Source organism: Argiope bruennichi, chromosome X1 (genome assembly GCF_947563725.1).
Source record: "Argiope bruennichi chromosome X1, qqArgBrue1.1, whole genome shotgun sequence".
Lineage (NCBI taxonomy): Eukaryota > Metazoa > Arthropoda > Arachnida > Araneae > Araneidae > Argiope > Argiope bruennichi.
The window spans coordinates 87,269,201-87,293,704 of record NC_079162.1 but is presented as its reverse complement, the minus strand read 5'-3'; positions in this window follow the sequence as shown (position 1 = coordinate 87,293,704).

The window sequence follows — 24,504 nt, the reverse complement described above, 5'->3', positions numbered from 1 at the left end:
TCTCTGTATAATTCGTATCAGAGAAAGTATACAATGAGTAGCCAAGTTCCATTGTATTACAATATTTTTTTCTCTGTATAATTCGTATCAGAGAAAGTATACAATGAGTAGCCAAGTTCCATTGTATTACAATATTTTTTTCTGTGTATAATTCGTATCAGAGAAAGTATACAATGAGTAGCCAAGTTCCATTGTATTACAATATTTTTTTCTGTGTATAATTCGTATCAGAGAAAGTATATAATCAGTTAGACAAGTTCCATTGTATTACAATATTTTTTTCTGTGTATAATTCGTATCAGAGAAAGTATACAATGAGTAGCCAAGTTCCATTGTATTACAATATTTTTTTCTGTGTATAATTCGTATCAGAGAAAGTATACAATGAGTAGCCAAGTTCCATTGTATTACAATATTTTTTTCTGTGTATAATTCGTATCAGAGAAAGTATACAATGAGTAGCCAAGTTCCATTGTATTACAATATTTTTTTCTGTGTATAATTCGTATCAGAGAAAGTATACAATGAGTAGCCAAGTTCCATTGTATTACAATATTTTTTCTGTGTATAATTCGTATCAGAGAAAGTATACAATGAGTAGCCAAATTCCATTGTATTACAATATTTTTTTCTGTGTATAATTCGTATCAGAGAAAGTATACAATGAGTAGCCAAGTTCCATTGTATTACAATATTTTTTTCTGTGTATAATTCGTATCAGAGAAAGTATACAATGAGTAGCCAAGTTCCATTGTATTACAATATTTTTTTCTCTGTATAATTCGTATCAGAGAAAGTATACAATGAGTAGCCAAGTTCCATTGTATTACAATATTTTTTTCTCTGTATAATTCGTATCAGAGAAAGTATACAATGAGTAGCCAAGTTCCATTGTATTACAATATTTTTTTCTCTGTATAATTCGTATCAGAGAAAGTATACAATGAGTAGCCAAATTCCATTGTATTACAATATTTTTTTCTCTGTATAATTCGTATCAGAGAAAGTATACAATGAGTAGCCAAGTTCCATTGTATTACAATATTTTTTTCTCTGTATAATTCGTATCAGAGAAAGTATACAATGAGTAGCCAAGTTCCATTGTATTACAATATTTTTTTCTCTGTATAATTCGTATCAGAGAAAGTATACAATGAGTAGCCAAATTCCATTGTATTACAATATTTTTTTCTGTGTATAATTCGTATCAGAGAAAGTATACAATGAGTAGCCAAGTTCCATTGTATTACAATATTTTTTTCTCTGTATAATTCGTATCAGAGAAAGTATACAATGAGTAGCCAAATTCCATTGTATTACAATATTTTTTTCTCTGTATAATTCGTATCAGAGAAAGTATACAATGAGTAGCCAAATTCCATTGTATTACAATATTTTTTTCTCTGTATAATTCGTATCAGAGAAAGTATACAATGAGTAGCCAAGTTCCATTGTATTACAATATTTTTTTCTCTGTATAATTCGTATCAGAGAAAGTATACAATGAGTAGCCAAGTTCCATTGTATTACAATATTTTTTTCTCTGTATAATTCGTATCAGAGAAAGTATACAATGAGTAGCCAAATTCCATTGTATTACAATATTTTTTTCTGTGTATAATTCGTATCAGAGAAAGTATACAATGAGTAGCCAAGTTCCATTGTATTACAATATTTTTTTCTGTGTATAATTCGTATCAGAGAAAGTATACAATGAGTAGCCAAATTCCATTGTATTACAATATTTTTTTCTCTGTATAATTCGTATCAGAGAAAGTATACAATGAGTAGCCAAATTCCATTGTATTACAATATTTTTTTCTCTGTATAATTCGTATCAGAGAAAGTATACAATGAGTAGCCAAATTCCATTGTATTACAATATTTTTTTCTCTGTATAATTCGTATCAGAGAAAGTATACAATGAGTAGCCAAGTTCCATTGTATAACAACTCTTTTTTTCTGTGCATAATTCGCATCAGAGAAAGTATACGAGTAAGACAAGTTTCATTGCATTACAATATTTTTCTGAGCTTAATTCGTATCAAAGAAAGTAATAGATTTATTAAATACTTTTTTCAACTTTTAACACACTTTTATTGGTTTTCTAAATTGTATATTTTTTTTTTTTTTTTTTCTTGAATGGACTCTTGCAGTCGATTTTTCTCAAATTCATGAACAAGGTAACGTCATCAATGTAAAAATAAAATTCAATTAACTAATAAATAAACGACTAACTTTATTCCGAAAGTATTAAAATAATGTGTTGTCATTGGCAATAAACAAACATAAAATTACAAAACTCTAGCATATCGGAAAGGGAGCGAAAAATCGATGACAAAAATTTTATCTTTATAAAAAAGAAGCAAATCATTTTAAATAAAAATGTAAAACAAAGCGAATAAAAGTGCTATAAAAATAGTAAACCCTCTTACATGCAAAGTGTAAAATATTTGGGCTTCACTTATTAATTAGATGTATCACATATCGCTGATTTGCATTCCGGTTTTTCCCCGATTAAATCATTCAGAACATCTGACATTTTCTGTGTTGCTATGTGTTTATTTAAGGTGAGTGCATAGAAAGCAAATTCAAATATTATCTTACCCATAACGAACTAAGAAGCTCGGTTGTATATAAAGTTTATTTTGCATCAGCAATTAAATAATGGTAATATTATTTCTGTGATCAGACCGAATATTGAAATTATTTTTCGGAATTTGGCAACTGTTTATTTAAGAAACCAGTGCTTATGTATTTTGGATAAGTTCATTCCGCATAGGCGTGATAAACAGTGAGTAATAAGGTAGCTTATCCTGAATTCTTTTAAGTTTTCCATTCCTATATTAATTTCTTGTTTCTTTTTTAATCATTCAATATGTTTTAATTCGAAAATTGTGCAACATTTCTATGTATTTTTTAGTAAAAAATAAACATCACTTCCGCCAACTTTTATCTCATTTCTGTTTGGGAAATTAAAGATGATTGGCGCATGTGCAAAAGCCCAGAGGGTTTCTGCATCTGAAAACAGACAGTATATTCCATTATTTGTGTATAAGTTATCTGTGCGGTAAATAGAACATGTAGCAAAAGCAAATATCTTGCAATAAACTTAATGAAACAGGTTTTAATGCAAATTATACACAATTTTCGAATGATTTGGACCAAAAATGAGTAGTTTTTCATTTCAAAAATGTTATTTCTTAAAAGTACCATACATTTGGATTTTCAAAAAGTAATAGAATTCTCAATGAATGCCGAATCCAAGTTAACTTATTGCTGTGAATTTCTAGGGTTCGATACCCGAACCTACTCCAAAATCGCAATTTGATTCCGTTAGGATCCAATATATGTGATAGCCTTAAACACATTGAATCTGACGTCGTGGGCCAAACGACCATCAGCTGGTGTGATGTGGAAGTTTAGTAAAGGGTTGCCAGTTTAGATGTCGTCCTTGTTATTGGAGAGAATTGAGATGGGATATTAAGATAAACAAACTAAACTAAGTAGCATATTTTCAGCTTGAAACCATGTTCTGAAATGAAAAAAAAAATTACTATTAGCATAGGAAATTAATGTATGTTTGGAAGTAAAAAATCATAGTTTTTTTTCTGATTATTTATGAAAACCTGTTGATAGCTGTAACTGTATTTTTTTCTTTTTGTTTACAGAACAAATGACTGCTGCATACAACATTTGCTTTACGAAATCAAAAATTGTTCTTGCAAATAAAAGATGGTTACACACATTGGAAGCTTTATTGTGAATTAGTAATGCACATACGCTCTCCATAATGTCAAAACGAAAGTTTCCTTTAATTCATTTGAAAATAGTTGTAATAAAGCTGTAATAATAAATCGTATCAACTATTTATAAATAGTTGTTGTAATAATAAATGTTAAATAGCTGTTGTAATAATAAATTGTAAATAGTTGTTGTAATAATAAATTGTAAATAGTTGTTGTAATAATAAGTAAATAATTGTAATAATAAATCGTAAAAAGTTGTAATAATAAATTGTAAATAGTTGTTGTAATAATAAGTAAATAGTTGTTGTAATAATAAGTTAATAGTTGTAATAATAAATCGTAAATAGTTGTTGCAATAATAAATAAATAGTTATAATAATAAGTCCTTTATCTAAACAGAATTATACTTTTCAACCAACTGGTATATGAAATTATATGAAAAAATACGGTGGTATGAAAGATACTGGTGTATGAAAAACATATAAAACGCTATCAGCTATAATCATTTGATTACTGAAGCGTTGAAGTTTTAACTGTTTGAAGACATGACTTATTAAAAAATAAACTTAAAACACTTTAAATTATAATTTATTCAATGTTTTTTGAGGGATTAACAAATAAAAACATTAATATTAAAATTTCATTTTCCTTTATTAGACAAGCCAACAGAACGGTTATAGTCATCATTTACATACATATCGCCAAATGTTGGACCACCATAAATATCGTTTGCGGCAGTGGATAAAGAAAAACAAATGCTTCCTTTTAAACATAAATAAAATACATTTTCTTCAATTTTTATAAACAAATACAGTGAGCAGATGTGTTTTAATCAGAAATTATATTCAATATACTTTTAACAAAAACGTGAGCTTTTTAAAAACTTTGTATTTAATATTACACAATAACATTGCTATTTCAGAGAACAAAGCCGAATTTTTTTCTAAGCTAAAAAAATTTCCAAAAAATCGGTACCCAATAGAATTCAAATGGCATATCGCGATTTTTAGTTGAAAATGTCCCATTCAAATCAGACTCAATTATCTTCAAGAACAACAGAAATGAGTCTGATTTATCGAGAATTCACTTTCTATATTTGTTCTGGACTGAAAGTGACGGAAATTAATTATTCTGAATTTTTACATGAAAGGATCTGACGTCAGACAGTACAGAATTAATCAATGAATTTCAAAGGCTAAGCATTCATTTCAACATTCGTTTGAATGAGAAATCAATTGAATAAAAAAGGAATTTCTACGTTTCTTTCTCCATACGGCCAGAAAGTCTTCTGTCAAATGTCTATCAATAATACCTTGTATGGAAAGAATGGCCTATAACATCTAATTTGAAATGAGTATCAAAAATGCATTAGCTTATTTTCACATTATAGTTCAGATTCAAATTTTTGTACGCGCCTAAACATATATTTTTGCATATTTACTGTGTCAAATCTTTCTTTTTTTTACATTAATGTTAAGTAAGACGAAATTTTTACTTCACGTGTTATATCTAAATGTATATTACAATTAATGTGATCAATCTGTTATTTTTAAAAATAATCGGTAAAACTGACTAATCAATTTATCACATTAACCGATTATTATTAATACCAACCGCGATTGTTATTAATAATACAGGATTATTAATAATGATATTATGATGATGATAATAATAATAATATAATTAATAATAATAATATAGTTATTATTAATAATAATGCAATTAATAATAATAATAACTAATATTAATTAATAATAATAATAATAATATAGTTATTATTAATAATAATGCAATTAATAATAATAATAACTAATATTAATTAATAATAATAATAATAATATAGTTATTATTAAGAATAATGCAATTAATAATAATAATAATATAATTGTATGTATGTTACAATTAATGTAATTAATCAGTAATTTTTAATAACAACCGGTAAAAGTGACTAATTGATGCATCACATTAACCAATTATTATTAATACTAGCAGCGACTTTTATTAATAATAAATGATTATTAATAATGATATTATGATAATAATAATGATATAATATAATAATAAGATAATTACTATTAATATTAATATAATAATCAATATTAATAATAGGATAATAATTTATGGTAATAATAATTAATAGAAATAATAATATTATAATAATGAATGATTAATAATAATATTATAATAATAAATAAATAATCACATTGACAGTAACATTTATATTATCTTAATAAATTCCAAAAACGAAATAAATTAAATTATGGCCACTGGCTTTCATATAATTTTCAAAGCGTGTAATAAACTTTATAAAGAAAGTTTCAAACAAATATTATCATTATTACTGTCCGTATAAACACATCATACACAAGTATGTTCTTTTATATTAAAAATAGGATAATAATTTATGGTAATAATAATTAATAGCAATAATAATAATAAATAATTAATAATAATATTATAATAATGAATGATTAAGAATAATATTATAATAATAAATAAATAATCACATTGACAGTAACATTTATATTATCTTAATAAATTCGAAAGATGAAATAAATTAAATTATGGCCACTGGCTTGCATATAATTTTCAAAGCGTGTAATAAACTTTATAAAGAAAGGTTCAAACAAATATTATCAGTATTACTGTCCGTATAAGCACATCATACACAAGTATGTTGTTTTTTTTATATTTGTATATATTTCACGTATATATTTATGTATGATTTTTTGTATGTCGCGTTTGCTTATAAGTAGCAATAGAGAATCTCTGTATAAATAGTGTTTAATCTATGAGGCATTTCTAAATTAATTCTGTACTTTGCATTGGGTACATTTTTGCAAAGAATATTTTTACATAGAGTTTAGACAATATCATTGAATAATTACGTCTCAGATCATCTCATTTTTTTTTTTTTTTGCACCATTTGATGAGTTTTCACCTTATGTGACGTCAAGATAAAATAGAGGCTAAACCATCATTTAAATTTAACCCTTATTGCAACCTGATGTTTGGACTATAAAATATGCAACTTACGAATCAGGTATAAAAATGTAGTTTGTGAAATTGTTTTCTAGACAAGTGTTTAGATAGCATTGATTAAATATTTTAATAATAACTAATGCTTCTTAGGCTATCAAGCAAGTAGTAAAATATGATATCACAGAAAGAAAATTTGTTTTGCTATAATTTGGAATAATAATTTTATTAAAATAGTTAAAGGATAATGCCAGGAGAAATTTTCGTTCAAAAGTTCCCTAATTAAACCACAAATAGTTACAGAAATGGACTAATCAAATAAAGAGGATTTTTATCTCAGAGAAAAGGATTAGCCCAGAAAGCAGTTATAATACCTAATAGTCACAAATTGAAAGTGGAACAAATCAAAGTAAAAAAACTCAATAAAGGGACATTAAAGACATCAAATGTTATTTTTAAAAAACCCTGACGATGCGTAGGTTTGTATCAATGTAAAAAAGAAAGGAGAAGAAGAAAATGATACGGTGTATGAAATGTTGTCCTTGGATTAATATATTACACGCTTTCTCAACTTGAGAATTTAAGAAAAAATATTTTCTTTAATTGTATTTAAAGGAAATAATTCAACATTTTTTTTAAACCATTTTCTTTAATTGAATCGATGATACAATTTTAATACGCATTTATTTTATATTTTATTACTTTAAAGTGTGTTTCTCATGAAGTTAGAAACTTTATTTTGATGATAAATAAGCTACAAAAAAATTGTACTATTTTCTATTAAAATTAACAGCAAAAATGTACATGAAAAATACAGAAGTCTGCCCTTACATTTTTTTTATTCAAATATATGAATCTAATTGTATTTTCTTTTGAAATTAATAAGTTCTTATTTTATGAGCAAAACAATTCGTGATCAAAACATACTCTCTGATTGCAAAATAATCCATAAAAAATAATGCTTGGACGAATATTGCCCCTGCATATCAACATATTTCTTAGCACCATTCCTTAGATAATTAAGAACTGCAGAAACATTTATCCATAAATATATTAGATAATAAAATTAGTTCGATCATTCAGTGTTATCTCATGAAAGTAATTGGAAAGTCGAGCAACTAAAACTTAAGAAATTCTGGGAATTCCAAAGCGGAAAATAGTAACAATTTACTTTTATAGATGGCACCATGGTATTATTGCAAATGGAATATATTGAAATTTCGGTTCGATTTATGCTGGATTTCGACATAATGGATAGGCAATAATAAGCTTCCAAAATATTCGGGAAGGGGGGGAGGAGGAAAAAACGAATGCTGATGCGAATCTGAGAATTAAAAAAAAAATCTTTTGCTCTAATTGTGCTTAAAGAAACTGAAAATTTAATTTGAAAAACCAATTTTTTTAATTGGATCGATAGCATTCATTCGAGAAGCTGTATTTTTCTTATATTATAACGCATTTCTTAAAAAATTAACCATATTTTATAAGTGAACTACAAAAAAATTCTGTATTTTTATATTAAAATTATTTTTAAATTACTATATATATATTATTAAATCCAACAGGATTGGTATCTCCGAAAGTGTCTCATATACTCCCTAATAAAGATTTTACTTCCCCTTTCCCTGCATAAAAGCTGTGAACCTGTGATAAGACCATGAATCTCACGAGTGCTCAGATTTTTATTTTCATAGTCTCGCATATGAACGTTTTATGCTTTAGTAGTATTATGAAGAAAACCTTGTATGCATTTTGGAAGTCCTTTGGGTGGAAGTCTTTATTTGGATGTATTTAACTTAAAATGTGACATAGAACTATAATTTTAGCACCAAGATCATATACCAAATTTCATTTATCTAAGATATTTCAGTTTTTATTTATCGCATGGAATTATACAGATAGATATTCAATCAACTTATTCAAATTTGATATGGATTTGTATGGATTCAAATTTGATATGGATTTGAATGGATTCAAATTTGATATGGATTTGTATGGATTCAAATTTGATATGGATTTGATTCAAAATTTGATATGGATTTGTATTTCAGACGATAAATTTGTATAAATAATATTATCGATATATCTCTTCATATTGTATCGTTATCTCTACAACTACGCAATTTAAGACTTCCAAAATACACATAGACAAGCGAACAGACAAACTTCTTGTGAATGGATATCATTCAAAATTTAACAAAAATCTACGAATTTTGTGCAAAGACAACTCCAAATTTCATTCATCCAGCTCTAGACATTTTTTTTAGATATCGTGTTCATAGAGAAATGTAACTCCAAAAATGTGTTTTATGGACTCAGGAAAGCTCTGAAACGTAAAAAATCATCAAAATCTTGAGTATGAATTTTTGGGCGATTATAATACTTTCTCTTTGTACATATTGTATACGAAAGTACAACTTATCAGGCAAAACAACAAAAAGTACAACTTATCAAGTAATTTAAATAAACAATTTAAATAATTTTATATTGAATAATTAATTAAACAGTAATGAATAAAATAATTAAATAAATATTAAATTAAATAATAATAATTAAATAAATAATTCAATGAATAGTTTAAATAAAAATTTTATATTTACACAAATACTTTTGGGTGTATTTTAGAAAGTGAGTTACATTTATTAGAAAACATGAATTAATAAAGTTTAATTGTAGAACTGGATTTTGGTCTTTACATTCATCAATTATATGAAAGGCCACAATTTATCAGATCGAATTTCATGTTAAATTGTATCTTTTAATTTATCGATAAGAATAATTTAGTTTTTCACACAAATCACCTATACAGCTCAAAATTTTTGCAAATTACAATCTTAATAATTAAAGCTAATTCTAATAAGGGTATTTGTTGGCGAAATATTAGCCCCTTACCTGCCGAGGATAACTTGCGAGATTCGGTCCCCAGTGCCATACGTCAGTTATATATACGTATATAGTTGCGAGACGTATATATACGCCAGGGGCAGTTAACACATTGACTTAGGGAGACGTATATATACGTCCGAATCAGGCAAGGGGTTAAATTATATCAAAATAAATGCATCTTTATTTCGAGTATTATAGAAATTTCAGACTTAAATAGCTTCCAATAACTTTATCTTCAAAACGTTTTTATGGCTAAAAGCTTGGAATAAAAAGAAAATACTTTATCAATGTTATATTACATTATATACATTAATAAGTAACTGAATATTGAAACTGTGTACTGTTTGTATTGAAATTTTTTCATTTATTACCTTTTTTAAAAAACAGCGATTTAAAATTGATAAACATGTCTCTTTCCTAACATTTTGAAAAAGTTTGGTCGGTAATCCCTGTCTGGAAAGTTTGAATGAAACAGGGGGGGGGGGGGGAGCGCCAAATACTTTTCCCCGGATGACAGCTCTGTTTACAGGAAAAACATAAGTCAGTAAAATGTATTTACTCCTCGAAAAAACTTTCTTCATGTAAAAAGTTTTTAAAGAAACAGGAGTTTCTTGTGGATTAATCCTTACAAATCCATAAAGATTATGCTCTAGATGCCACGATTGCGTCTTCAATAGTTAACTCATTCTATGAGTTGGTGTCAACTTAGCAACGGATGGATGACTCAAGTTTCACTAGCTCTTATATTTAACTAAGAAAAACCTGGCATCCCGCTCTTGTTGCAAAGTAGGATTAAAAAACTGGTGTCAAATCAACGAATGTAATAGAAGATTAACCATTAAATAAAATTCTTTATATACCTTTTTAATCGATTAACTGTACTATATTTTAGTATATTTTAATAAGATGTTAAGCAAACTTATCCCACCTTTTTGCACCTCCAAACATATAAATAAAAAATAGACTTTTTTCCACAAAAAAAAAATTTATTTTTCAAAAATATTTAAATAGTTTTACGCACCTCAAAGCAAATAAGACCTCATTAACATGGTGACAAAGTCTGGTTATCGGTATAGATTAGCCATGAGATCGAGTCGTGGCTTATTTCTTTTGTATGTTGTTTATCTGTAAAAAGATCTTTGTCTTTTCGGACTAAATATGTTGTTTTTAATTTAAAAAGCCTTAATTTTGAAGTATTTTGTTCTCTTAATCAGCGCCAAATCTAAAAATAAAATAATTTACAAACAGATCGCATATATGTTAAGCTAGATGACATATTAAGGATTAAAACCCTTTCATCTGAAATTCTGCAACCATTTCATCTTTGCACTAAAAAATTATTGTTTATAAAAGATTGCAATATGCAGAATTCTTTTATCTTCTGAATTATTTTTTTAATAAAATTAGAATATCAGTTGAAGCAGACGATTTTAAAAACCTCCAACAGCTGATTTTCTCCAAAGTTAATAATATTTATTATATTTGAATTGCAAATGTTGTTCACAAATGCTGAAATATATAAAGGTTTGAAAGAACATTTTGATTAACAGTTCCTTAATTAGTTAATTTTTCACTAATAAAAAAACTTGAAAATAGACTAAATCCATAGCGCTTCTGATACAAATTGTTAATCGTCTGCTTCGAAATTTTTCTCTTAGAATTTTGCTCATGAGTTATGGCAACGGCTCTTTGTAGGTATTCTTATTCTTCAACAATAAAATAATATTTCATTTGCTCTAGAAATATTTTCCATTCTTGTTTCCGTCTGAATTTGAATTTTGATGTCAAATATTTCTCCAATTCACTACCAGATAAAGCCAGTCTAGAGAATCAGAATTTTATTAGATTAATCGAATAATTAATAATTAAGTTCTTATAGTATCAAAAAAGTATATTTTCATTGTGAACACACAGATATGCAAAATTCCAAAACTCCAGCATATTGGGAAGAGAGTAAAAAAATCAACTAAAAGATTTCATCTTTACAAACATTAAAAAAAAAATATTCAAGCTGGATAAAATTGTTTAAGAATACGTAGATTGTGAGATACCAGCACTTAAGTTTAAAAATTTTGATTATTTTTATTAAAAAATAAAACATGATTCTCTAATATAACAATTACAATAATTTATGGAATTAATATGTAATAATTTTACCATTTTACTCTATGCTTATTAAAAGTCACGAAAAAATAATAAAGTTTAAACTTGTATAAAACTCAAGCATATATCTCAAAGGAAAACTATTATTAAGTAAATAGTATTAAAAATTAATTTTTTCTGGCTTTTCCAATAATAAAAATTCTGCAAATATTTTTCAAATCAATGTTATTTTATTGTTCCTTTTACAAATATAACAGTATCATACTTTAAACCGTCTTCCGACATTGCACTTGTACAACGATTTGTCACTTTTTTCTAGATTAAAAAAAAAATTATCTCTCAGTTGATGAGCAGAACCAAAACAAATTTTCAATTTTTTTCAATATTATGAAATACTGAATATTATGATGAATTATCTTATTGTATATTGAAACATTGATGAATATTATGAATTACAAATTTAATTTTTGTCAATCTTTCATATAAAAAGAACATAGTTGGCAATCGTTTTTTTTAACTTCAAAGAATTGAGTTTCACTGATATTTTTTCCAATGATTAAAGACACTTTTTAATTTGGATTAACAAAACCAAAGCAGTTTACAAGTACAGCAAAAATCACTTTTGCATATTTCAGAGAATACGAAACAATTTCTCTTTCCCATTTAATTTATTCTAAATAAGTGATAGATATCAAGGTTTCTAAAATCCCTTTCCGCGTACAAAGATTTCTAAATATTTACGACATTTTCTGGTTTGTTTAATATTGTACAATCTATCAATGCATCTATTGAAGCTTTTAGCAAGAAAGCAATATTAACAGTAATTTGGTTTCAGTAACTCAGCTTGATTTAATTTCATAAGCTTTGAGCATATACATTATTTTTTTCATTGACTAGTAGTATTTAAGTTTCACATTAATCTTTATTTGCCAGTCCTGCTCTTTTTTTATATGGCAAGTGAAAACGAAACCAACGATTAAATATTATTCAGTTTCGACAATAAAAGAATTCAAGCTTAGTATTCTTCAAATTCTGTTTGTTTTCAGAGTTTCGTTTTAATTCTTTCGACTCTCTCGCATAAAAAGTATAAAGTATTGCAATCATCAAGAAATTGGAAATCGAAATTTTGATCAATCACCTCGTTTCAGACCTCCTTTAGTTAGGGAAATGCTCTTTTTTTTAATTTGCCTTTCCGTGAACACGATTACTCTATCTGTCACAATCTCACGATTACTCTGTCTATCGTGAACACGATTACTCTATCCGTCACTATCTTACGATTACTCTGTCTATCGTGAACACGATTACTCTATCCGTCACTATCTTACGATTACTCTGTCTATCGTGAACACGATTACTCTATATGTCACTATCTCACGATTACTTTGTCTATCGTGAACACGATTACTCTATCCGTCACTCTCTTACGCTTACTCTGTCTATCGTGAACACGATTACTCAAAAACACTTTCAGCTATTTGAATGAAATTTTAGATATAGTCTTTACACGAAATTTGTAGATCTCTCTCAAATTTTAAAAGAAATCCATTCAAAAGAAGTTTGTTTGCTGCTTGAGTACAAATAAATTCGGTAACTACAAAACGCAAAGACATAGGTAGATAAAATTTGATACACATCATTATCATCAAAAATATATATACATATCAAATTTTGAACCAAATTCATCAAATAGTTGGCCGTCTGTCTGTCTGCAATTTCGTATGCATCCAAACAAAATGGCTTGAATCAATGAAATTCAGTAAATTATTTTATGACTACAACTGTGGTTTTATGTCACATTTTGGAGTCAATCGGCGGGCAATAAGTCCTCGAAAACGCACATTCTTACGATGTAAAAACTGCTAAATCCACGATCTATATTTCGTAACTATCATTCACCAATGTCATGGAAGGTATTCGCGGCCTTGCCCAATATCCACAATTTTAGACGAAAGAAGAGAAATAAAACCTTTATTGGATTGGAGAATATATGAGAAAGTTTCGGAGAAACCACTCTCGCTGTTTTGTTCATTTTCCCCTACTCTTGATTGATTTCGCCTCTTTCTTTTGTAGAGATATCTATAAACGAAACAGTAAAATATCTAGTGTTATAATTATTATAATAAATAATTTAAGGAGCAGAAAATAAAAGAGAATAAATTAAGCATTTAAAAATATTGTAATCAAATTATTGTCGGTTGTTAATAATATAAAAATCTAAACTTATTACTGATTTTAAGTTCTTACTAATTTAAAAACATTTGAAGGTATTAACTGGAACATATTTTTACAGAAATGTTCGATATTAAAGCAAATGTTTACTATTGGGTTGGCAACTAAGTAATTGCGGATTTCACTCACAGATGTCTGCAGTTGAATTTTTAGGTTTGCAGACCTAGTACAAATGTAAAACACATTTTGTTATTTGATAGTTGGCAATTCAGCTGTCAATCAGTAAAAAAAGTTTTTTCATCAGTTGCGTAGTTTTCGTTTGGCGTTCGTTGAAAAATGGAAAATCAAAAGGAACATTTTCGTCATATTTTGCTTTTTTATTTCCGCAAAGGGAAAAACGCATCGCAAGCTCATAAAAAGTTATGTGCTGTTTATGGTGACGAAGCCTTAAAAGAACGGCAGTGTCAAAATTGGTTTGCCAAATTTCGTTCTGGTGATTTTTCACTCAAAGATGAAAAACGCTCTGGTCGTCCAGTTGAAGTTGATGACGACCTAATCAAAGCAATAATCGATTCGGATCGTCACAGTACAACACGTGAGATTGCACAGAAGCTTCATGTATCACATACATGCATTGAAAATCACTTAAAACAACTTGGCTATGTTCAAAAACTCGATACATGGGTTCCTCACGAACTGAAAGAAACGTATTTAACGCAACGCATTAACAGCTGCGATTTGCTAAAGAAACGTAATGAAAATTATCCATTTTTAAAACGACTGATAACTGGCGATGAAAAATGGGTTGTTTACAACAATATCAAGCGGAAAAGAGCGTGGAGCAGGCCAGGTGAACCAACTCAAACAACATCAAAAGCTGATATTCATCAAAAGAAGGTTTTGTTATCAGTTTGGTGGGATTACAAAGGAATTGTCTATTTTGAACTCTTACCACCCAACCGAACGTTCAATTCTGATGTCTACATTGAACAACTAACGAAATTAAACAATGCAGTTGAAGAAAAGCGGCCCGAATCGACAAATCTAAAAGGTGTTGTATTCCATCATGACAATGCAAGGCCACACACATCTTTGGTCACTCGGCAAAAATTATTGGAGCTTGGTTGGGATGTTTTGCCACATCCACCATATAGTCCTGACCTTGCACCATCTGATTACTTTTTGTTTCGATCTTTACAAAACTCCTTGAATGGTAAAAATTTCAATAATGATGATGATGTCAAATCGTACCTGATTCAGTTTTTTGCTAATAAAAACCAGAAGTTTTATAAATGTGGGATTATGATGCTGCCTGAAATATGGCAAAAGGTCATTGATCAAAATGGGCAATACATTACAGAATAAAGTTATTTAGTTCCATGAAAAAATTGTCTTTGATTTTCTAAAAAAAAATCCGCAATTACTTAGTTGCCAACCCAATATAAATTCGGCAGCTTATTTTTATCGCATTAAATATATTGAATTAAAACGTTATAAGTCATAATCAATGTAAATTTTTTTTAAAAAAAATGAGAACATAATAATGGTTTAAGACCTTACATTTTATACCGAATAGTAAAAAAAAATCCACTGAATTTAAAAGAATTGAATTTTTTAGAAATTAAAAAATATTTTTTTAAATAAAACAAAGACAGCTATATAAGAATGTTGCATTTTTAAAATAAAACTACGAACTTGACACTGAGTTTTTGTATAAGAAAATATTTTGTATTCTAATGAAATTTGTAGGATTTTATTTCTTTTTCTGCAACTCAATGAACAATTAAAGTTTTAGAGAAGTTGTTCGATTGAATATTCACTGCCAAATATTATGGTGTGGTGTGGTGTGGAGAGGGGGGGGTGCCAGCTCAGGTGTCGTCCTCGTCATCTGACCGCGGTTCAAAATGACGAGGTCCGTCCCAAAATAGCCCAAGTGTTGCTTCAAACGGGACGTTAATATAACTAAACTAAACTAAACTAAACTGCCAAATATTATTCAATAATAAAATGATTTATTAAATAAAATTTACTTTATTGGCTATTAAAACTTTTTTAAATGAATAAATGCATACGACAGGACTATATTTCCACCGCAAATTTCGTTTTCAAATACAGCGCTATTTTTTTTTTTTTTTTTTTTTTTATGAAAGTCGATCAGAAACCTTGAAGAACGGATATAAATTCTCGGTTAGTTATTGGTTATAATATCCACGCCCTTTTTCGTCGCAACATAAATTTTATTGGTCATAATTTCCACGCTATATACTTCCATATTTAATAGAAATTATTCCTAGTTTTAATTTTACGTTCTAGCAATTCACTTTTATCTACTCACTTTTCCAAAAATCTATTCATCAATTTTCTATTCATTTTTTAAAACACTATTCTTTTGTAAAAATATTTCTCGTACGCGAAATATACAAAGCTAAAGTATTGTAATTGTCAAAAAATTCAACTTCCAGATTTTGATTTATTTCCACATTTCAAACCCCACTGAGACTGGAAAATTCAATTTTGCAACTATGTCTGTCTGTGAACACGATACACACAAATTTGATTCCAGTCAAAAACTTACATGCCGATGACATTATACCAAATATAATTCGTTCTCACTCGCTCAATTTTTGAGTCGCAATTGCATGCATGCACTCGATAGACTGACAGTCGTCCCGTAGCTGAAATTTATCGGAAATTTGATATAGTTCTGTAGTTTTCAGGTAAAAAAATGCATACTAAATTTTATTTGTCTAGCTTATTCTGTTTTTAGAGTTAACGTGTTTACAGACAGATAGACAGAAATATGTAACTCCGAAAATGAATTCTTCAGATTCATGGATGTCTAAAATATAAAGATTGAATATTTTAAAGAATACCAAACTTAGTACCTGCTTACTTCGTATACGAAAAGATAACCCCCTGGAATGCCCCACCGAAACTTTCTAGCGCACACTTTTATAAAAGTATTACCACCCTGCTTCACTCTCGCATAAAATTGCAGGTTTATAGCAAAGCCGTTCTCAGATTTTTATTTTCACAGTTTTGCACATGAGTATTTTATGGTTCGTTGTATGATAAAGAAAGCCAAACATGCATTTCGGACGTCTTTTTTTTTTGAGCTGTTGGAACTGAAATTTGATACAGAACCACAATTTTAGTAACAAAATCACAAACCAACTTTTATTTGTTTAAGCAGTTGCGTTTTTGAGTGATCGCTTTTGCATGCATTCGAAAGTACAGACAGACAGACGACCAACACCTTGACTGATTTAATTCAGAATTTGAGAAGGATCTACACTTCAATTACTAAAACTGTGTATCAAATAATAACCATCTACCTCCTTCCTTTTTGAAGTGTGGTGAAAGCTTAAAAGCCAGTTAACAGCTACGTTACACGAGCAATTGCTTTTGTATCGTGGTCATGTTACTGGGCTGCGAAGCACAAGGTCCCAGGTTCTATTCTCGCTCATCACATACCGTTACAGTAGTTATCACTTGCGCTAACTCTCAGATAGACATAAATCCTGTGAAGTAGATAAATAAATACAAATTTGGACCTATGAAGAAATACCAAATTTTATCGTTCTAGCGTTTAAAAACGTTTTTGAACCAATGTGTTCACAGACAGACGCACATAACTATAAAAAAAAAAAGTTTTCCGGTCTGAGGCATGTCTGAAATGTGAAAATTCGTCAAAATCTCGAGTTTTATTTTTTTTTATTTATTTATTTTGACGATTGCAATGAAAATAGAATTATAATGAAGATCAAAATAACAGCTTTCTGACTGTAAATGTTTCAGATATTCTGAATTTACATTTTATTTTAAAGCTACAATGCTTTTGATAAATTGACGCTTTTCAGTCAAAACTATTCCATTTCAAAATTCGTTTTCATTTAGCCAGAGAATCAAAAGGATTGGAAAGGCGAAAGCTTCAAGCCGTTGAACCTCTACATGACCAACATTTATTTCTTCTCCAAAATAAAAGAGAACGGCTTTGCCTTCTGAAATGCTGACAGGCAGAATAAACCATTAATAACCTTCAAGCGGCTTTATGCTTGCTACGAGACAGGGATGTATAATATATCACCACGCTTGAAAATTCTGATTTGGAAACGAACATTTATTGGTATTTCAAAGCAATCGCAAAGTAATTCATCTTAATCTCGGTTACGGAGCAGGTCGAAGAAAATACTGATTTTTGTTTTTGAACGGAGTAGGGTTTTACAAAACCAAAAGGTTTCATTTATTAAACTGAAAACCAACCTAGACAGCAAAAGCGTTTTGATGTAAATTATTTCTATTGAAAAAAAACATTCTGGACAAAATGCTTTCATAAAAATAATGGTAATTTGCGCGTGCGTGCGTGTGTGTGTATGCGTGTCGTTTGTTTCCATTATTTCTGTCGTTTTGTGTGTGTCTATGTGTGTGTATGCATGCGTGCGTGTCGTTTATTTCCATTGTTTATGTCAATTTGTGTGTGTGTGTGCGTGCGTGCGTGTCATTTGTTCACATTGTTTCTGATGCTCTCTCTCTCTCTCTCTGTGTGTTTATGTGTGTGTGTGCGTGCGTTAGTGTCATTTGTTCCCATTGTTTCTGACGTTCTCTCTCTCTGTGTGTTTGTGTGTGTGCGTGCATGTCATTTGTTCCCATTGTTTCTGACGTTCTTTCTCTGTGTGTGTTTTTGTGTGTGAGAGAGTGTGCATGCGTGCGTGTCGTTTATTTCCATTATTTCTGTCGTTTTGTGCGTGGGTGCATGCGTGCGTGTCATTTATTTCCATTGTTTCTGCCGTTTTGTGTGTGTGGGCGTGCGTGTGTGCATGCATGTCATTTGTTCCCATTGTTTCTGTCGCGCTCTCTCTCTCTGGGTGTATGTGTGTGTGCGTGCGTATCGTTTATTTCCATTGTTTCTGTCGGTGTGTGTGTGTGTGTGTGTGTGTGTGTGTGTGTGTGTGTGTGTGTGTGTGTGTGTGTGTGTGTGTGTGTGTGTGTGTGTGTGTGTTGTGCACACTATTCTTACCATGTCAATGTTGAGAATAACTGAATGAATGATAAAAGAAATTATCAATACCATAATTGTCTCATTTGGTATTGCCTGTCAAAAACTTAACCGAAATCTAATTTTAAATAATCCCTGACTCTCTTATTTTTTTCCCAAGATAAATTGATTTGTTGGATTTAAATTCCGTTTTGAAGTTACAAGGTTATTTATGATGGACACCTTAATTCCGAGCGGTGATCAAATGACAAAGACGATACCTAAGCCCAAACCCATCCGCCAGACTTCCATGCCCTATTATTGATGCATAACCTTTTTCGTGTACACTTAGTCCTCATGCACAATTGATCCGTTATGAAATGGGTCTTGTATCATCTATTCTCCGTTATCAAAACAAAGACAGTCGTCGATGTCAATTGGCCTTCATTCATCAAGCAAACGGACTTGGAAAAAGGTATAATATAGATATGCTATATATTCCGGATTCGTAAGATATGCAGTCTTTGCACAAATATGATTTTAGAAATAAGTGATAAAAAAATTATAGAATTTAACTTAAATATGTCATTGCGATTGATATTTATAATCACAGCATTGTGCCTTTGCAAAACTTCCACAAATAACTCCAAATGATGATGAAAAGCAAAAGATGCTATACAAATTGTTGAATTTAAACTTTGTTTTGATAAATAAAAAGCATTTCAACTCAAATAATTGACAAATTGATAAATCTAATATTAAATAATATGATACTCAATTTTTATATCTTACTTTCCAAAGAAAAACACATCTAGTTACATAGTTTTGCTATCATCCTAAACTATTTTTGTGGTTTTAGTGGTGTAAGCCCAGTTTTGACTAAATTATACCAAACATATTGCTTTGAACAGACGAAATTTATTAAAAAAGTAAGAAAAGAACAGATTCACAGACACTACGCTAAGGGCTATTGCAAGTAAAAACGAATGTTTACAATGTGGAGTTAAAAGTCAATGGACGAATTCAAAAGTTTGACAAACAACAAAAATCTGAATAAAATTTGCAAAACCTGATACGCCTTTTAAGGCTATTAATGCTTTTAAGCATTAGTATATTTTGTCACTAGTCATCCATCACCATTCAAATCGAAAGATGAATCAAAAAACAGTATTCGATGATCTTGAAAAACTGGACACTGTTTTAGAATGTGAAAATAGTAAAATCAGCCTCTTGGGGCATAATGAAATATGACTTTGTCTCAGTAAATAACAAGTATTTACGAAAATCTTGAGTTACCAATACAAAGGTGAGCTAATTTATCACCAATTCTTTGCACTGGAATTACAATTCCCAAATTGATAAAATGCTACTTGATGATTTGCAAATCCCATGAATTCTGTCAAATAGAACAAAGATATTGAGGAGTAAGGGCATATAAAAAATAACTCAGATTGTCTCTGCCAATAACACACCGGAAGTAAATGACAGACAGATGCAAAAGAAAGACAGCTGCTTTAGTTTAGCGCAACAATCAGTTTTTCATTTCAAAGAATACTCAAGTGATTGGCATCCAACCAAGAAGAAAAAAAAAAATTCAAAGTCGGCATGTTTAAACTAACTTAAATAACATAAAATCTTAACTCCTATTGGATATGTTTAATTATTGACATTCAATAGATCTTTTAAAGCACCTACGCTATCAGTGCACGAACAGAAATGGTGCTACTAAGGAAAAGATTGTAGGGAGGGCAAAGAAAGTTGTAAACGGTTCCACTGTCAGTACTGAGCACGAGGCATGTAACCAATCACTGAGAGTATCTACCCCAAAAAACTGCACTACAACCAACGTTTCAGTTGACTTCGACCCTTCAATAAAAAATAGGTCAATCATAAAAAGTTGACCATAATGCCATCGAAAAACGAAATACCGCTGGGGGGATAGTATTAAATTGTTGTACAATTTAAGAACTTTTTTTTTTGTCCATTTAGTACTGCCATGATCAATTTAAGCACAGCTAGTAACCAACTATTGAATGATTTTAACGCTGGCACTGGAAACATTAAAAGGTCTAGAAGCGGGATATAACATTCTATATATCCTTTTTTGATAGAATCTAAATGTTTCGGGAAGTAGAAAATAAGGATGAATTGCTTTGTTGTAACGAATTGCCTATTTCATCGAATTGAAATAAGCCGTACATGTGTAATTCCTTGAAGTTTCAGTTCGCCCGCAATTTTCACCAAGTGAATTTAAAAAATTCTCCAATAGATATGACAAATATTCTGGGAAGAATTGAGCATTTTATGAACATCTATTATTACTTTAATATCAACCAGCGCTTTGATTTCCGGGATTAATCTGGTTTTTATTTTTTTTAGTACAAATGTTTTAGTTTTGTACTAAAAACAGCGATACCTCAATGTTTCAAATATTTCTTTGTCGATACTTGTTTGGTCATGGAAAATACATAGAAGTGCGTTTCAAAATTAGGCTCATGGAGATACTCATTTAACAAAGAGAATTCTCATGGATTGTGAAAGATTCCAGCCCGATGACACTGGCCACCACGGAACCCAACAAGGGAAGGGCAACCATCGGCTCTGAACACTTCTAATTTCGTTGCTTATTCTGGTGCTTTTTGGAGTTCATACACTAAAGATCAGCTCTTACACACATCTTTCAGCCTTTATGTAAGGTTCTAAATGATTCTTTCATTTGATTTCTAGCAGACTAGCCACTTAAGAGTCTAAGCTATATCAAAGACCAATGTATTGTCCATCTAAAGGGCCATGTGCGCATTGAACACGTGGAAACTATTTTAATATCTCGGGAAAGCTAAAAATTAACAGAATAGTTCCTCCCTTACTATCAAGAGAAAGAAAGCGACAAAAACTTTTTGTTGTCTCTCTTAAAGGTGATCATCAATCTTGAAGATAATTCTGGAATGTCTGGAATCCGATTAACATTAAGGTAAGCATCAAAACTGGAAATGTCTAGATTCTATCTTCCGCGAGCTCCGTAGTAAAAAAATGGCGCGGGAACAGAACTTGCTACGTTTCCAGTTGAAACAAATTTGCAAATTCTACCAACATTTCTTGCTCTCAAGTATATGTCATCAAAGAAAGAACATTTTTATACTGTGTCTACAATTTTGGTAGATAAAGTTTTAAACAGTGGTGTGGGTGAAGTGAAATCGATAAAGAAACTCGCTGTAGTTATTTGGGGTCGATAGTGAAAAACAAAGCCATAAACTTTTGGAACAACTTTTCGGGCTAACTATTGCTCCACATGAAAGTCTGAATTGGTTCTACCGGATATAGAGATTACTTTTGTTATACTAACTGTAGGAAATTACTAAAGGTTTTAGTGATCAAGGACTCATGAGTTACGGTAAGAAGGGATTACCAGTTACTTGATATAAGATACCTCATTTTAACATTTACTTACTCCAAAATATATCGGAATGCCAAAGCGGGTTGTGTTAACTTTTCTTTCAGAGAATATAATATGCCACTCAGATGTTTTCAATGCCAACAATTCGAACATTCTAATATTTTTGATACATTATTTGAATGATTGAATTTCCAAACTGATAACGATTTTCATTTATACTCTGCACTGTATTTGTGTGCGTGTATATGTGTAATAAATTCAAACCAACCACTTTCTTAAAATTTATTTTCTAACCTCTTGAACCCAAACTCAACTCTCATCTAATTTCTGTAATTAAATATCCAATGTTGAGCTGCAGTATCACGTGAAATTCTCCCAGTTAAAATAACTGCTTTATCAGCTGGATTTCGTAAAATCCTCTTTGTAAGTATATAAGTTCTGAATGCTTTCACACAGCTTTTTTTTTTCCCCCTTCTTTTTCTTACTTGCTGTGGTTGAATTATTGGCCATGTTTAAAAAAAAGTTTAAAAGCTGTAAAAATGTAACTTTTTTCTTCATTGTCAAAAAGAATAAAGAAATAGTATGATTTAATCAGAACATCTCTCTTGCTTATTTAACAGAAAATATAATATGTATAAATAAATATAGGAAAAAGCAATACATATATGTGTGTAATGATATTTTAAACTCTTGTGAACCATATTGTGCAATATACTGTTTAATTTATTAGTATTTTGTTATTACTGTTAATTATTAAGATTCTTTTTTAATATTTTCAGTACTTTAATATTTTTATTAATATAGTTATATTATTAATATTTAAAAATATTTATTAATATTTTTTTATTACTGTTGATAATTAAGATTTTTATTTAATATTTTCAGAAATTGAAGTCTTTTTATGCTTCTAATATAAAATGATGAATGTTATATCTGTATTAATATTTGTATAATGTAAAGGCAAGGGAAACTGAGGTGTCACTTTCAATATACTTTTAAATTAAACTTACTCAGACACCACTATAAGGTATGGTTGTGTGTCAAAGGGCCCCGATGCACTTCCACGTCCTGCGGTGTGTGGGGGGGGGGGGATTATGATATTTTAAACTCTTAATTTAACCAAATTAATTTCCAAAGCATTATCTTAATTTAGCCCATAGTAATTTCATTCTCTTATTTCCTGATACAATTCCACTTTCTGTTTAATTAATTCAACTGAAGCTGTGTAAAAATTACTGCGCAATCACTTCAAAGTATCAAGTGAACGTAAACCCTTCGGTGCCCTTGTCAAAGATCACCACGAATATTGAATTGACGCGTGGCCGAAAATCCTATGTTATATAAGACTAGTGATAATTTATTTCGCCCCTCTTTCTTACTTCTGCTTTTGTGACGCTCGGCACCTTCTTGTAAATAATCATGCCTGCCTCCCGAGAGAGAATAAAACGAAATAAAAAAATCCAAAGCGGCGTCTTCTATGTCTTCGAACCTGCATTCTACTTCAAACAAAATATGTTACATATTATATATTACTTGTCGTTATGATAAAAATTGATCTTTATTCGCAAACAAAAATTAAGAAATTACCATTTTGAAAGTAAGATGGGTAAGGTTAATTTTGAGTTCAAAAGATGAAGAAAATAGTATTCATGATGAAAGAAAATATTGTAAAAAGAAATTCTTTTAAAACCAAGGACACTTATGTATAAAATCAATGAGGATTACAAAATGATTGTTGACTACATATGTATACATATATACATTGCTTGACTAATATATATATATATATATATAATTTTTTAACACTGGCCGAAAAGAGAGAAGATACTTCGAATTTTTAAACTTCGCTTTTATTCCATCCCGGGTGGCGTAATTTATGTACAAGAAGCGCGGACAAAACAAAAGGTAAACATCCGTTTACAGCGCGGCACAAGAGCGAAAAGAGAAAAGAGCGAACGAAATATTTACCCCCATGATTATATACTGTGAGATTTTGATAGAGATTTCTTAACCCGTGTCGATTTAGGTAAGGGAATTATAGGAATCTTATAAAAGAACATGTTTAGATCGACAGATTTTTTTTCCCCTTCACTCGGAGAGTGGAACCTTGCCGATTTCAGCAATTTTAGAGCTCGTGTTGAATTAAATAAAAAAGGTGGAACTGGATCAGGAAATAAGAGAACATTTTAGACTGAAGTTCATATGGACTAAATTAAGATAAAAATTAGGAAATTAATTAGGATTTC